Raw genomic sequence first — 13,601 nt, forward strand, 5'->3', positions numbered from 1 at the left:
GCCTCGACGCCGGGATCAAGCCTGAGCCCCCAAGGCCGCGGTCGCCAGGGTACCGCGTCCTACAAGCCACGCCCCTCACAATGCTCCGTTCCAGGCTGAGTTCAAGACATCATCAACGGGCGACGCCCCAACGGGCGACGCCCCAACGGGCGACGCCCCAACGGGCGACGCCCCAACGGGCGACGCCCCAACGGGCGACGCCCCAACGGGCGACGCCCCAACGGGCGACGCCCCAACGGGCGACGCCCCAACGGGCGACGCCCCAACGGGCGACGCCCCAACGGGCGACGCCCCAACGGGCGACGCCCCAACGGGCGACGCCCCAACGGGCGACGCCCCAACGGGCGACGCCCCAACGGGCGACGCCCCAACGGGCGTCACACTCGTGCGTGGGCGGGCTGTAGTGGGGGGGAGGGAGGGAAGTAACGACCGCTTTGCCTTTCCAGTTGCGCATGCGCATGGCTTGAGGTTGCGCTCGAGGCTTCAACGCCTCAGAGTTGGAAAAGTGGACAGAATGGTCAAGTGCCTCTCATTTAAACTAAACCAGACTGTAACAAGTTTTGTCAGTGGGTAGCTGGCTGCAATTCCTCTAATTCTTCTTGGCCCCCAAGGAACTGATTTATGTTCAACAGACCTCCACAAGTGTTTTTATTCAGACCACTTACCCTAGGAATACCATCCCCCAGTCTCAGGACATTTGGATTTCTGCAAGGATTCGATGTCTTCCTCCCTTGTCTTCCTCTTTCCTGTCTTGAGCTCATCATTTCCCTTGCTCTCTTCTCCTATTTCTTTCTCTGTATCTCTTTCTTTCTACCTTTACATCCAATCAGCCATCATTTATTGAGTGTCTGCTCTATGCCAGACACTGCTGGGTGCTGAGATACAAATCGGTAAAGCATAGACCTTGCCACCAAGGAGCTCATTAGACTGGAAATACATGAAGGGCCAAGACATCACCTGACTTGTCAGGAGTTTGTACTTTGTCTCCATAATTACATATATATGTATACATGCACACACACACATACACATCCATGACACATTATATAACTGCATGTCTGAAAACTAATGACAAAACAATCTTGAAAACAGCTAGAGATACACGCAACATTACTTACACAGTAAAATCAATTTGAGCATATTGCACTTCTCATCTGAAACCATGGACACCTAAAGGAAGCAGTACATTTTTCAAGCGCTGAAAGAATGAAATGTCAACTGTGAATTCTGTGAGTGGGGTGTATTGTGGGTCACAGATATGTTCTTTGGTTGTCAGTGATGTGTGCAGTGGTCTCACTGAGGTGTGTTGTGGTTGCAGTGGGCTGTACTGTTGATTAAAGTGTGGTGTGCTGTGGCTTAAAGTGGGATGTACAGTGTAACTCAATGAATTTTGCTCTGGGTCCTACTGAGGTTAGGGTGTGAGTGGGGTGTGTTGTGGGTTGTAGAATTGTTCTTTGGGTCTGAGGTATATGTGCAGTGGTCTCACTGAGGTGTGCTGTGAACTCAGTGGGCTGTGCTGTTGTTTAAAGTGTGATGAGTTTAGGCTTTAAGTGATATGTGCAGTGTAACTCAAGGAATTTTCCTGTGGGACCTAGTGAGTTTACGGTGTGATTGGGGTTTGTTTTGGGTCACAGATTAGTTCTTTGGGTCTCAGTGATGTGTGCAGTGGTCTCACCGAGGTGTGCTGTGCGCTCAGTGGGCTGTGCTGTTGTTTCAAGTGTGGTTTGCTGTGGCTTAAAGTGGTGTGTGCAGTGTAACTCAATGAATTTTGCTGTGTGTCCTAGTGAGGTTAGGGTGTGAGTGGGTTTTTTTTTTTGTGGGTTGCAGATATGTTCTTTGGGTCTCAGTGATGTATGCACTGGTCTCATTGAGGTGTGATATGGTTTCAGTGGGCTGTTCTGTTTATTAAAGTTGGGTGTGCTTTGGCTTAAGGTGTGCAGTGTAACTCAATGAATTTTGCTGTGGGTCCTAGTGAGATTAGGGTGTGAGTGGGGTGTGTTGTGGGTCGCAGATTTGTTTTTTTGGTCTCAGTGAAGGGTGAAGTGGACTGACTGAGGTGTGCTGTGAGTCACAGTGGGCTGTGCTCTTGTTTAAAGTGGCCTGTTCTGTGGCTTAAAGTGGCATGTGCAGTGTACCTCAATTAATTTTCCTGTGGGTTTTAGTGAAGTTATGGTATGAGTGGGTGGTTTTGTGGGTTGCAAATTTTTTCTTTGGTTGTCAGTGATGAGTGCAGTGGTCTCATTGAGGTGTGCTGTGGTCACAGAGGTCTGTGCTGTTAATTATAGTGTGGTGTCCTGTGGCTTAAAGTGGGCTGTGCTCTGTAACTCAATGAATATTTCTGTGGGTCATAGTTAGGATAGGGTGTGAGTGGGGTGTGCTTTGGATTGAAGATTCATACTTTGGGTCTCAGTGATGTGTGCAGTTGTCACACTGAGGTGTGTTGTGGGATCAATGGGCTGTTCTGTTGTTTAAAGTGTTGTTTACTGTGGCTTAAAGTGGGGTGTGCAGTGTAACTCAATGAATTTTGCTGTGGGTCCTAGTGAGGTTAGGTTGTGAGTTGGGTGTCCTTTGGGTTGCCAATTTGTTCTTTGGTTGTCAGTGATGTGTGCAGTGGTCTCGCTGAGGTGTGCTGTGGGTCTCAGTGGGCTATGCGGTTGTTTAAAGTGGGGTGTGCTGTGGCTTAAAGTGGGGTGTTCAGTGTTACTCAATGAATTTTGATGTGAGTCCTAGTGAGGTTATGGTGTGAGTGGGGTGTGTTGTTGGTCACAGATTTGTCCTTGGATCTCAGTGATGTGTGTAGTGGTCTCACTGAAGTGTGTTGTGGCCGCAGAGGACTGTGCTGTTGTAAGAAATAGAAACTCTCAGATGAAGGAAAACTTTATTGCTAGCAAGCTTATCCTTAAAGAATTGCTAAAGGGATTTCTCTAAGCAGAAAGGAAATGATAACAGAAGAAGGGTTAGGGCTTCACAAAGGAAAAAATAACATCAGAATAGGTGGAAATAGTAATAAGTATGATAGACTATCCTTCTTTTAATGAGTTTCTTAAATCATATGTGATAGTTAAAACAAAGATTAACAACATTTCATGTGGTTAATGTAAAGGAAATATTTAATAGAAGTATATGTTAAAAGTAGGGAGTATAAAGGGACATATATGGAAGTAAGATTTCTCTACTTCCCTCAAAGTGTTAAAAATATTAATACCAATAGACTGTGGTAGGTTATCATATATGTGCTTTGTAATTCCTAGAGCAACCAATTAGACAGCTATACAAAGTGATATATTCAAGACACAGTAAATAAATCAACACAGACTTCTAAAAGTGTTCAAGTAACATTTGCCTACAGAAAGGCAAGAAAAGAGAAACAGGAAAGCAGCAGAAACAAGTTATAAAATGAAAGACTAAGTATCAGTAAGTACTTTAAATGTAAATAGTCTAAACCAACTAATTAAAAGACAAAGAGGGAGGCTGAAGGTGGTAAAACATGATAACTTTATGAGGCCGACCCACATGGAAATCTTCATGTCTGGTGTGCATGTGTGTGCCCATTTTCTGCATCTAAGGTTATCTAAAGGTGGGGTATATTGTGGCATCAAGACCTTGTTGGGGGTTCTCTCTCTCTCTCCAGAAACAAATGAATAAGCTGGTTTTTTAGAATTTTAAAATTTAACTTTAAGAGAACCAGCAGTTAGCGTAATGGCTATGTCGCTGGACTCCCACGTAGTCGACCGCGGTTCGTGTCCCGGACCCGGTGGCTTAAAACTCATGCTGGGCGCGTGTGCGTGCGTGCCCAAGATCCTGAGAGGAGAATGGAGGAGAAGGGATTGCGGCGTGACCATCCCCCCTGGGGGGTGATTTCTCGCTTTCTGCCTCTATGTCTCTCTCTGTCTGTCTGGCGAGCGCACGCGCCCTACAGTGAAAATCTCTCCACAAAAAAAAAAAAAAATTTAACTTTAATTATTTAAATTTTACCAGAGAGGGATAGAATGTGTATGTGTGTGCGCGTGTGTGTGTGTACATGTGTTTGTGTGTGTGTGTGTGTGTGTGTGTGTGTGTGCATGAGAGAGAGAGGGCGGGGGAGAGAGAGAGAGAGAGAAAGAAGTGAGAAAGCAAGCTGCCAGTTCCGGGGCTTGAACCATTGTCGGTCATGTGGAAGTCTAGTGCCCTTAACCACCACACTGCCTACTGGCCCTGAAATGAATGAACTTTCAACAAAGACAAGGATTGGCAGAACTGATTAAAAACGGGATCTAACTATATCCTGTCTATAAGACATACACTTCAGAGACAATGACATAAGTAGGCTGCACATAAAAGCATAGAAAAAGACATTTAAAGCAAATATTAATTTTTAAAAATTGGAGTGGTCCTAATCAGATGAAGTAGAGACTAATTGCTAAAGACAAAGAGGAACATTACATAAAAAAAGAACTTAAAAGAAAACTGCAATTATTCTATATGTTCATGCACCAAATAGAGACTCAAGATACATAAAGCAAAAGCAACAAGATATAAAAGCAGAAATGGACAAGTCCACAATTATAGTATGAAACTTACTAAATGTCTATCAATGAGAGATTGGATAAGTTAAATTTACACTGTACTCATGCTTATATAGCAGTTTAAGTTGAAAGACTTGCAGCTACATATATTAACAACATGTACTTCAAAAACAATGTTGAGCAATACTCAGAGAGCTGCAAGATGACATAATTTACTTGAAGTTAGAGTCAAGTTCATGGATAATCATTTATGTAGTAGTAGTAGTAGTAGTATAAAATTCCTCATGAAGAAGAGGAAAATAAATTAAGAATAGTAGTGCTCTCTGGAGAAATGTAGGTAAAATAAAATCATGAAAGGATATGAAGGAGAATTTGACTTCATCTTAAAATCAATTTTATATCTTAAAATCAGTCTGACTTTTCTCATACTTTTTCCTATTCCATTTTTTTTTATTTCTTTCTCTTCCTATCTCTTCTAGAACAATTCAGTTCTTAAGTCAATAAGTGGGACTGGACAAGGTAGGTGTCCATGTAGAGGACTGGCTCTGGGAGCAGGTGCTCAATTGGGGTAAGAAGGGAAAGCATGGATTAAGGCAGCCTGGACTGAAATCAGAACCTGAGGAGAGGGGACCAGCTGTTGGCATAATGGCTATGTTGCTGGACTCCCATGTAGGTGACCACAGTTCGAGTCCCGAATCTGGTGGCTTAAACTCACACCAGGTATGTGTGTGTGCGTGCCCAAGATCCTGAGAGGAGAATGAAGGAGAAGGGATTGTGGCATGGCCATCCTTCCTGGGGGGTGATTTCTCACTTTCTGTCTCTCTCTCTCTGTCTTTCTGGTGAGTGCATGCACCCTATAACAAAAAACCTCTCCAAAAGAAAAAAGAAAGAGAAGAAAAATAAAAGAAAAAAAATAGAACCTGAGGAGAGTAAAATGGTTGTTTCCAACAAGGACTACTTTGTTGTAAATAATCAGAAGCCAGAAAGAGAGAGGAAAGGCATCCATGTATATGGGCCAAAAGAGTCCAAGCAGGTCACGAAGGATGATTACATTAAAGGGTGTTTTTTTTTTTTTTTCATGAGATTCAGAGCATGAACAGAGTAGGGGGGGTACTAAAGTATGGGACAGCATGGGTTATCAGAGACTATATTGGTTTCATAGGGCTGTTGTAACAAAGTAGGTGGCTTAAAACAACACACATTTATTATCTTATAGTCTGAAGGCTAGACTCTGAAATTGAAGAGTTGGCAGGGGCCTGCTCTCTCTCATACCTGTAGAAGAGTCCTTCCTCACCCCTTTTTAGTTTCCAGTGGTTCGTCAGCAATATTCTGTATTCCTTAGCTTGCAACTGCATAACCTCAGTCTCTGCCTTTGTTGTCAGATGGAATTCTCCCTGAGTTTCTCTGTCTTCTCATGATTGTATTTTTTTTTAAAATAAAGAAGTTTTTGCCTTGAGGCATATGCGCTCACTTGAGAGAGAAAGTGAGAAATCACCCCCCTGGGGTGGGGGTGATAGCCACACTGCAATTCCTTCGACTCCGCTCTCCACTTGGGATCTTGGTCATGCATGCACACACACCCGGCATGAGTTTCAAGCCACCAAGTCTGGGACTTGGGACTTGAGCCATGGTTGGCCATGTGGGAGTCCAGTGACATAACAGCTACACCACCTGCTGACCCCTTGTTGTCTCCTTAAAGACACTAGTTATATTGGAATTGAGGTCCACTCTACTGCAGTATGACCTCATTTTGACTTAATTACATTTGCAATGACCTTATTTCCAAGTAAGGTCATTCTGAGATATTAGGGGTGAGGACTTGAATATATCCTTTCTGGAGGACACCATTCAATCCATTTCAGTCTGCTATTTGCCTCAACACCCAAATTAAGGTTCTTCCCATTGGAAAAATATATTTATTCCATTCCAACATCCCTAGTCTTAATGCATTCCAGCATCAACTGAGTTCAATTTTTTTTTAAATTTTTCTTCTCCTTTTTTAAGATTTAAGCATTTTTAAAAAGAGTTATTTTACTTAACTTTATTTATTTATTTATTTTAATTTTACCAGAGAGGGACAGAGTGAGAGAGAGGGAAAGTGAGAAATCAAGCTGTTAGGTCTGGGACTCAAACTGCAGTCAGCAATGTGGGAATCCAGTACCCTTAACCACCAAGTCACCTGCTGGCCCCAGTTGAAAATCTCTTCTAATTAAGGTATGGGTGAGACTTGGGTTTTGGTCCATCTGGAAGCAAAATTCCTCTCCAGCTGTGGATCTGTGAAATGTAGAAAACAAGTTGTCTTCTACCAAGATACAATGGTGTGCAGGCAGGCATAGGATAAACATTTCCATTCCACAAGGGAGAAATTGGAAGGAAAAGAGATGTCACTGGTTTTAGGTAGGTCACAACACAGCAGGCTAACTTCCCTTTGCTTTTAAGGCTTCAGACTAATTTTCTGTGGTTCTGTCCACTGGGGTCACCTGTGGCCCCTAGGTGGCTGCCTCAGATCCTGGAAAGAAGAGCCTTTCCAGCTACCCTCCCCCCACTGCCTTGTCCCCTACCCCCACCCCCTAGTTCCTGAAAGTCCATCCTGTCCCCTGAGCCCTGGGGAGAGGTTCCCCTGTCAGACCTGGGCAGCCACCTGCTTCTCTAGAACCCAGGAGCAAGCCCCAGCTTCTGTAAATGAAGAAGAAAACTGATCCCCTTAGCCTTCAGCAGTGACTCCACCTCATGGAAGAAAGAGGGGGACCCTCTCACCCTCTGGAACTCAGGGGCCACCATGACCTCTGAAACCCACGACTCAGCCCTGTGACGGCTCTGTCCTCTCAGACCCTGGCCAGCAGTCCCACCTTCTGCACCAAAGAAGTCAAATCTGCCCTCAGGCAATGAGGTGATTTGACCCTGGAGGCTCCGCTCCATCATTCTTGGGTGGTGACCCCAACCTCAGACCAGGACAGATGTCTCACCCACTTCAGTCCTAGGTAGTGATCTCGCTTTTGGCGGTGGCCCATCCTACAATCTTGGATGCTGGCCTTGCCTGATTGATCTGGGCAACAGCCCTGCCCTCAGGAATTTACCAGTGGCCCAGCCCCTGAAGACAGCCTCTCCTCTCAGCTCAGGGCAGGAGCCTTGCCCTATGGAAATTGGTGGTGGCCACGCCCCCAAACTCCCATGGCAGCCCCGCCCTCTGGGATCTGGCGGTGGCCACGCCCTTAAGCCCCTGGATGGCAGCCCCGCCCTCTCAGTCCTCAGTTGCAGCCCCGCCCTCTGGAGCCTGGTGGTGGCCACATCCCAGTCCTCTGCATGGCAGCCCCGCCCTCTGAGAGCTGACAGTGGCCACGCCCTCAGCCCCCATGGATGGAAGCCCCACCCTCTGGAACCTGGTGGTAGCCACGCCCCCAACCTCACATACCGCAACCTCGCCCTCAGGAACCAGGCAGTGGCCACGCCCCTAACCCCCTGGGTGGCAGCCCTGGCTCTCAGACCTCAGCCCAGCCCAACCCTCTGGAACCTAGTGTTGTCCAGCCCCAATCCCCTGGATGGTATCCCCGCCCTCTGTGGGCTTGCTATGGCCACGCCCCCAGCCCCCTGGATGGCAGCCCTGCCCTCGGGAATACGGTGGGGGCCCCGCCTCCAAAACCCCTGGCCGAATCTATTTTATTATTATTATTTTATTTTTAATTTATTTAATTACATTCATTCACTGTACATCATTACAGTATACAAAATGAGATTTTCCATCCAGGATACATTGTATTTTGGTTCAATGAAAGATATCACCATAAATGTTATCGCCAACAAATAATTTTCCAGTTTTGTTTCTTATATATTCTGCTTCTTATTTTCCCCCTTGATTCCCTACCTCTCACCCTCTGCCATTTCCCACCATCCTCCCACACTGTCTCTATTATCTACAGTTGCTTTCCATGCCTTTTTTCACATTTTATTGATTCATAAAAGATCTTAATTAATCTAAATACTTTCAATAGCAAATGCAGCTGATATATAAGTATCTATGAACACAAGTCTGACTTTAGGCATAAACCTCAGTGAGTAGACTAAACATACTATAAAGTAGCACCTAGCTGGGGCTATATAGCTTACTACAGTCATTAAATAGGTATTTTTAATGCATTTTTTTAAATTCAGGAAAAAAGATTTTAGTTTTTCTATTGAATTTGCAGTGTTAATGTGATCTGATCTTTCCCTTTAAATTCTGAAAGTTAACATTCAACATTTTTATTGATCTTTCCAGACCTGTCCCTACCATTAAGCTGGGCATTATCTTAGCTGTTTTTGTACTCTTATTTCTGTGTGTTTTGATTGTAGTTTTCCCGGTATAACACTCCCTTCAGAACTTCTTGGAGAGCTGGTCTGGTGATGGTAAATGCTTTCAGGTTTTGTTTATCTGAGAATGTCTTTTCTTCCCATATGAAGGATAATTTTGCCAGGTATAGTATTCTTGGTTGAATGTTGGAGGTAATCAAGTTCCCAAACCTTCAGGTGGCAGCCATGCCCTCTGGAATCTGTCAAGGGCCTGGCCCACAAGGCTCTGGATAGCACCCCCAAACTCTCAGCCTTGGGCAGGGGCCCATCCTCTGGAATCTGGCTGTGGGCAGAGATGGCAGCCCCAAACACTGCCTGGGAAGAGGTCTCACTGTCTCAGGCTTGGGCAGTGGGCCTGACCTCTGGAACTCAGGAGGTCCAGATGATCCAGTTGTCCGCTTCTATGGCTCTCCCAGTCATTTTTCCTTCATTTTGTTCCTGTTTATTTCAGTCCAGATCAATAGTGTTCCTGAGGTATAAAATTCCCTAAAACATTTTTAGCCTTCCCTGCAATTTGTAGAAGTCCAAGTCATTGAAAAAGAGGGTCCCTCACAGATCATTACTGAATAACTGCTAGGTGGTTGATTGACTCCATAAGTTACATTCATAATCTTTTTTTATCTGGCTAGAGAGTGCATGTATTCCCCAGAGAGAGACAGAGAACTGCAGAGAGAGAGAGAGAGAGAAGAGAAAACACTCCCTAATGGGCCATTGCATGCTGCAATCCCATATCCTACATTTCTCTGCCTTTTGGGGCATGTGCCTGGTGTGTCTCTCAAGTTGCTGGGGCTGAGATTGCAGCTGTGTGGTAGGCCATGTGGGATCCAGTTGCCTTAACCACCAGGCCACTGCCAGCCCCATAATTTCTTTCTCAAAAGTTGTACAATCAGGGACCAGCAGTTAGCGTAATGGCTATGTCGCTGGACTCCCATGTAGTCGATCGCGGTTCACATCCCGGACCTGGTGACTTAAAACGAACACCGGGTGCATGTGCGTGCATGCCCAAGATCCCAAGAGGAGAATGGAGGAGAGGGGATTGCGGTGTGGTCATTCCCCCTGGGGGTTATTTCTCGCTTTCTATCTCTCTGTCTCTCAGTCTTTCTGGCGAGCGCATGCGCCCTGTAGCAAAAACTTCTCAAAAAAAAAAAAAAAGTTGGCCAGTCACAATTTGGTGTTCTCGCCAGAGCACAGCTTTCTTTCTTTAAAGAATTATTTAATTATTTAATTCCATTTGTTATTATTATCTTTAATTTGACCAGAGAGAGACAGAGAGAGAGAAAGGGAAAGCGAGAAAGCAAGCCACCAGGTCCAGGACTCTGTGGTCAGCCACATGGAAATCTAGCATCCCTAACTACCATGCCACCTGCTGACCTGTGCACAGCTTTCTTATTGGGGATGGGAAGGAAGGGTTGATCTGCTCAGGATTGTCAGAGCCTGAGTGGAGGCAGAAGGTATCCATGCAAGACAGAGGATCTTGCTTGGGGTACTGGAATCCACGTAAGGTGAAGAGGGTGACTGACTATGTGCGTGTAGGCAATCTGTCATGAATTATCAGAGCATCACTGGGCATTATTAAGACAACTGGCAGAATGTTTATGAGGTCTGAAATTTTTAGTGGTTGCACTGTGAGTGTGTAGGACACTGTCTTTGCTGATATTAAATTCTGATGTATGGGGGGGTATGGAGCATCTAATTGGCAACTAGAAAAAAAACTCTTTGAAATCTGTTCGCAATTTTTCCAACATTTCAAAATAGAAAGTAATTTAAAACTCTGAAGCAAATACGACAAAATGTTAAAATCCTAGAGACTTAGAAGATATGTCCACAGGTACTTATTGTAATAATACCTCTAGCTTTCTGACTGAAACATTCAAAATAAAAATATTTAAAAATTAAAGGAAATGCATGTTTATGGTAGAAAAAAAGAAGGTAAGCCACTCACGAATTAATTTCCCAAAGACAGTATTAACAGTGTGAATTTCCTTTATGTTGGAAAAAAGAAAGAGAGAATTAGTAAAGTGAAATGAACTCGATGGTATAAGATTCTGAAGGAGGGTAGGTTTTTAAAGTTAAAATCAGATAAGTTATAGGGACCAGCAGATGGCATAATGGCTATGTCACTGGACGCCTATGTAGTTGACCATGTTCCAAGTCCAGGACCCAGCGACTTGAAGCTCATGCCAGATGCGTGTGCGTGTGTGTCCAAGATCTTGAGAGGAAAATGGAGGAGAAAGGATTGCGGCATGACCCTTCCTCCCAGGGGGTTGTTTCTCGCTTTCTGTCTCTCTGTCTCTCTGTCAAGCACATGTATTCTATAGGAAAAATCTCTCTAAAAAAAATCGGATAAGTTGGACCAGCAGTTAGTGTAATGGCTATGTCGCTGGATTCCCATGTAGTTGACCGTGGTTTGAGTCCTGGACCCAGCGGCTTAAACTCACGCCGGGCGTGTGTGTGTGCGTGCCCAAGATCCCGAGAGGAGAATGGAGGAGAAGGGATTGTGGCATGGCCATCCCCCCAGGGGGTGATTTCTTTCTGTCTCTCTGTTTCTCTCTGTCTTTCTGGCAAGCACGCGCATGCACCCTGTAGTAAAAAACCTCTCCAAAAAAAGAAAAAAGAAAAAAAGAAAAAAAATGGTTAAGTTATTTTCCCTTTTTCACCTTCTGCAGAAAAGTTGAAATTGCTCTTTACAGTATTCTGTATTGACTTCAGGTACCTGTTCATTTGTAAGTCATCACTAGAGTCACTAGAGGGTGCACTGCTATCAAAGACCAGATAAAATTCTGACAGCAAAATACTGTAGCACTTTTTGAATCCCCTCAAATTCAAATAAACTTTCAGACATCTTTTAAAACACCAAAATAATATCCTGTTATCTTTTTTATTCATAGTTTATCTGCTTACTTTACTTTTCAAAGTGAGAAGATATGGATTTTATTGCCTATATCACGATGCTCAAAATATTGGCTTTTCCATTTAAACCTAATTCTATCTCTTTGTCCTAGGTAGTAGCATAAAACCTCTTGCGCTTCTGTAGGTTCTCTCTACAGTTTTCTGATACTCCCACAAAGGCAAAATTGTCACAGCTACCCTGTCAGTGGTGCTGTCTTAGATATGTCACCCTTTGGTTGGAGGTATGGAACCTGTTTTTATTTTTATGGATTAAATATTTTCTTCAGTGAATTTGATTTTTTTTAGAGGAAGGTAAGGGATGTCTTACTCTTTTGAAAGTCAAATCAATCTTGATATTGGAGTGGGAAGGGGTGACAGGAGCTGAGTTTGTGAGAAGAAGTGTGTGGGGGGTGATGGGACTTGTCGGGGAACTTAGGCCATGAAGCAAGCACATTGCCAGATCCAAGATTGCACCACATCCAAGATTGCACCACATCCAAGATTGCACCACATCCAAGATTGCACCACATCCAAGACTGAACCACATCCAAGATTGTACCACATCCAAGACTGTACCACATCCAAGACTGCACCACATCCAAGACTGCACCACATCCAAGACTGTACCACATCCAAGATTGTACCACATCCAAGATTGTACCACATCCAAGATTGCACCACATCCAAGATTGTACCACATTTGGCCCCAAACCAAGGATTGCGCCACATCCAAGATTGCACCACATCCAAGATTGCACCACATCCAAGATTGTACCACATCCAAGATTGTACCACTGCACCATTCCTATTAGTGTCAGAGGCAAGAGAGACCTAAATGAACAGCATTGTTGTCTACCTGTTTGATGAAATCCTGGGGTTCCACAAATCTTTGATCTAAATTTTGTCAATAAGTTTTAAGCCCAAATTTGTACTAAAAGAAAATATGTTCACTCAAATGCCAAGCTAGTGTATTTTTTAATAGACCCCAAAGTTATTAATTACTTCTAGCATCCCAGTACTCAGTTTTATATTTCTTTTAAATTTCATTGACTGGGACCAGATGGTGGCACAGAGATAAAACATGACACTTTGCAAGGCTGACCCACATGGGAAGGTTCTGGATTTGTGTCTGGAGAACTTCCTTGAGTATGCTGGGCACAAGTGTGCCTATGATCTGGGGCTGGTTAAGAGTGGTGATCTGGGGGTGAATCATGGTGTTGGGACCCTTCTGGGGGTCCTGTCTCTCTCTCTCTTTCTCACATATAAAAGGAACTTTTAAAACATTTCATTTGTTAATAATAAAAATAGCTAATATTTACTCAGTAAATTTTTTTTTTTACTTTTTTTTTAAAGAGGTTTTTGCTATAGGGCGCATGCGCTCGCCAGACAGACAGAGAGAGACATAGAGACAGAAAGCGAGAAATCACCCCCCAGGGGGGATGGTCACGCCGCAATCCCTTCTCCTCCATTCTCCTCTCGGGATCTTGGGCACGCACGCACACACGCCCGGCGTGAGTTTAAGCCACCGGGTCCGGGACGCAAACCGCGGTCGACTACATGGGAGTCCAGCCACATAGCCATTACACTAACTGCTGGTCCCAGTAAATGTTTATTATGTGGCAAGCACCTTGTCTGCATCATCTTATTTAATAGTATGGCTAACACTGTTATATTCTCACTTTACACATGAGGGAACAGAGACCCAGAACTCTTCAGTGGTTTAATCACTAAACTTAGGCCTTTTGGATTTCTTTTGTCTTACTTGCTTAACTATTAAATAATATGGCTTTCCCAAATAGGTTGTTTGTAACACCTTTTTTTCTCCCAATTCAAACTTTTATGTACTCTTTTATGTAAAGTCGTATAGGCAAGGAAGCTAAA

Source organism: Tupaia chinensis, unplaced genomic scaffold (assembly GCF_000334495.1).
Source record: "Tupaia chinensis unplaced genomic scaffold, TupChi_1.0 Scaffold144058_2, whole genome shotgun sequence".
Taxonomy (NCBI): domain Eukaryota; kingdom Metazoa; phylum Chordata; class Mammalia; order Scandentia; family Tupaiidae; genus Tupaia; species Tupaia belangeri.